Source organism: Felis catus, chromosome C2, assembly GCF_018350175.1.
Source record: "Felis catus isolate Fca126 chromosome C2, F.catus_Fca126_mat1.0, whole genome shotgun sequence".
In the NCBI taxonomy this organism is placed as follows: domain Eukaryota; kingdom Metazoa; phylum Chordata; class Mammalia; order Carnivora; family Felidae; genus Felis; species Felis catus.
Window position 1 is genome coordinate 35,415,934 of NC_058376.1, and position 3,772 is coordinate 35,419,705.

Sequence of the window (3,772 nt, forward strand, 5' to 3'; positions counted from 1 at the left end):
CTACCTTCCAAGGCTTTTCATTTACACAGACATCCATGAACAGATAATCCAGAATACAGGTAGTCAGTATCTCTGCTGGCAAGACGTGCAGAAATGCGACAGACCCAACAATTTTTGTAGATTTTTATTTTTATTTATTATTTTTTTTAATATTATATTTATTTTTGGGACAGAGAGAGACAGAGCATGAACGGGGGAGGGGCAGAGAGAGAGGGAGACACAGAATCGGAAACAGGCTCCAGGCTCCGAGCCATCAGCCCAGAGCCTGACGCGGGGCTCGAACTCCGGGACCGCGAGATCGTGACCTGGCTGAAGTCGGACGCTTAACCGACTGCGCCACCCAGGCGCCCCAAATTTTTGTAGATTTTTAAAACTCTTACGGGTCGTTTAGCATTTTGAAGGAAACTTGAGAGAGAAAATTCAATATTCTCTCTTCTGTGATGTATTTAACATATAGGTATTAAAAAACTTTGACATAAGGAATAGTGATGTAGGGAGTTAGAACAGCGGCCTAGGAAAATAAAATTGCTTTTAGTCATGCATACGCAATAATTACAACCATAACTTCACAAACTGTGGTTCATACAGACTGATCCACAGAGTCAGGAGTGGTTGGAGGACACTGATGCTGTGGTTATACGTATAAAAATAATGAGTCCTCCAAATTGTCTGCATATTGCTCATGAAATGATAGCAAATCCTGTGATTGCAAGTGGGTTTCTTATCTTCTTTGTCTCGAACGTGCTTCTGGGGACTTGGGTTGTACTTTGCATGGGAAAGTAGGCTTGACATTCTGTCATATGCCTTCTCCACGACCCAGTTTTCTTTGACTGTACAATTTGCCTAAGACTGCATTTCACCTGCCCAGAGAGTCTCAGGTAGCCTTGTAATAAAAGCAATATAGCTGACTGATGAGTTCTAGATTTGTCTGTCTTGTCTCAATAATTAACATGATGTTATATCTGTTGTTAGATATATTATAAGGCAATGGTCTCCAAATGTAGATTTTTGCTCCCATGGGACATTTGGCAACATCTGGAGACACTTTTGGTTGTCACAACTTGGGGAAAAGGGTTTTACCACTTGCATCTAGACTGTAGAGGTCATAAATGTTGCAAAAGACCCTATAGTGCACAGTACACTCTCCCACAATAAGGAATTATCTGTCCCAAAATGTCAATAGTGCTGAGGTTGAGAAACCCTACTATAAAGTACTGTATATTGTTAGCCACTTTTAATTCAATACTTAGCAAGTATTATAATTCTATCAAGGGTATACAAATAATTATTCTCATGTATTTTATTTTGTTACCCCTTCTGCTACTGGTTGTGTATACATGTCAAAAGGAGTATCGTAGGTTTCTTCAAAATGAATTGCTGACCGGTATATCAGATAAAGAATGTTCATCTATCTAGAAGTGATTTAAAATATACAAGACTACAAACTATTGTGTGTTTGACTGTTAAAACTCTTTTCAGTACATCCATTTCTGTTAAGACTGAAGAACTAAGCTTGAGTCAGGGAGAGGTTCATGAGGTGCTAAATCTAGTGGATTTTTAATTATTTAAGATGTACCTTTTAAAAAATAGTCTGATTTCTCAATAACCCAGGGACCATTTCTATTATTTATTTGCCACATCAGGTGTTTTATGGTCTGCACTGCATTTGTTGACACTTTAATCATTGAATGTTTCTCGGTTTATCATATTTTAACATGAGGCATCAAAATCTTTAAAATTTATTCTATTCAGCATCTATTTGGGCAATAAGTAACAGAAGAGCTATTATTATTGGCAGATGGATTCAACAGAAAGTATAATTCAAGGATAAAAAGTTTTATCAATGGCTGAGACTGTTTTGGCTGCTGTTTCTGCTGCCTAGCATCTATAGTTGCTGTCCTAGTGGTAAGTATTTGGAGCAGGTAGGGGTTCAGAGTGTTAATCTACTTAGACAAAAATCTAATTGCTGCTCCTTCCCTTGAAGCAATAAAGCTTCATTTGAATCTGACATTCCATCTGTTAATCTCCTTGAAATTTCAGATAAACAAACTGAAAGAAATCAATCACCATCCCACAGTATGCTTTGTGAGTTTCAGGGATTCCTGGGAGGCCACAAAATTGAGTGTGATCACCAATCTCAAATTGGAGTTCAATTACAAGGTAGGAAGAGAATAGAAAGGACATGAATTATCACTACTGAAGCATAGATGGAGCCACTTGTGAGTGGATTTCAAATTCTGCAACCAGTTATCTTTAATTTCTGAAATTGTAATAAATTTTCAGAGGTTGTAGTGGATTTTCTTCTTATCTGAATGGGAATGTCCTGAAAACTTATTTTAGAAAATTGGTCAAGTAACAGGTTGCATGTGGCTTGCTAGGGACATATCTAAGCCCTTCTGCACCAAAGTAAAATGGAATTAGTCAAATGAGTTTTAAGTGTTTTTAAGTAGTTTTCTCTGGGAATTATCAGCATGTGGTTCAAGTGTAGAGTTGTGGACTATGGATGGTCAACATATTTACTTACAAGTTACAGTATTGCAAAATGGGTATACTATCCAGACACTGCATTATTTTTTTGTACTGCTAGTCTGATTTTAGAAACATTTTCTTTAATTGTTACTTGCTTTTTAAATATTGTTTAGCTACTTAAAAAAAGTCTGCTTATGGCAGGATTTTGCCTTAAATCCATTCAAAGTTGTATATTTGTTTTTCAGTGAGAAAATTCTCATCCTACCCTCTCCCCAAAAAACCTACCCAGCCCCAATTCACAGGGGTACACCTATCACATAGCAGTTGTGGATTTTGGCCACTGAAAACTCACAAGTGCTCTCTCATGGCTTTCAGACAAAGGTGGGCCTCCTTGCCAGGGAACTTTCCCCTTGAGTCTCCTGGGTCTCCTATAGCCATGCCTGACTGTCATGGAGGTACAAATATTTGGCCACCTTGCATCTAGGTGGAATTTTGTGGTGTAATTTGTGGATCAGAGATTCCTGTGGGATCAATCTTAAACTATACTTAGCAGATAACACATCAGTTAACACACCCTCCAATGTGCGCACACCCATGCACACACACACACACACACACACACACACACACACACACACACTTAATCCTATTTTCTTCACTCCCTCTTCTGTGAGCTTCCCCCCAGTTAATTTCCTAATAAGAATCACCCTCTCACTCTCTGCTTCTTAAGACCTAAAAGTACCTACTGATAGAATAAAAATAGTATTATTTATGTATTTTGTTCTTAATATAATTACCTGTTCTCAAGAAAATTGCAATATCAATAGCTAATATTGATGAGCAAATTTCTCTATTCTATCCAGTGAGCAAATTACATAAATATATCTTCTGAATTTGCATCACTTAAAGCACTATAAGTGGTAGTTGCTATTTTTTTCTATTTTACATTTGAATACACTGAGGCAAACAGAAATTAGTTTGCAGAGTAAATTAAATAAGATCTATGTTGCATGATTGCAGAATTTTTTTATATTCTATATGCAAAAGAAACAAATCTAAGATTTAAGTCAGTACAGTATTTATTAAAATGACAATTGTGATGGATAGATGATAAGTATTATGGAGAAAAATAAAACATTAAGGGAGATTGGGATTTGAGTAAATGATCATTTAAAAAAATGTTTATTTATTTTGAGAGAGAGAGACAGCAAACATAAGCAGGGGAGGGACAGGGAGAGAGAGAGAGAGAGAGAGAGAGAGAGAGAGAGAGAGAGAGAGAGAATCCCAAGCAGGCTCTGTGCTA

At 37.1% G+C, this 3,772-nt stretch overlaps 1 long non-coding RNA gene across 1 annotated transcript; it reads left to right on the forward strand.

Moving 5' to 3' along the window:
* The first annotated feature begins 289 nt into the window (after positions 1-289).
* LOC123379907 lies at positions 290-2,771 on the forward strand. The gene is made up of 2 exons (XR_006584942.1): positions 290-1,905; positions 2,041-2,771. It is a non-coding gene; the product is annotated as an uncharacterized LOC123379907 (long non-coding RNA).
* The last annotated feature ends 1,001 nt before the right edge of the window (positions 2,772-3,772 follow it).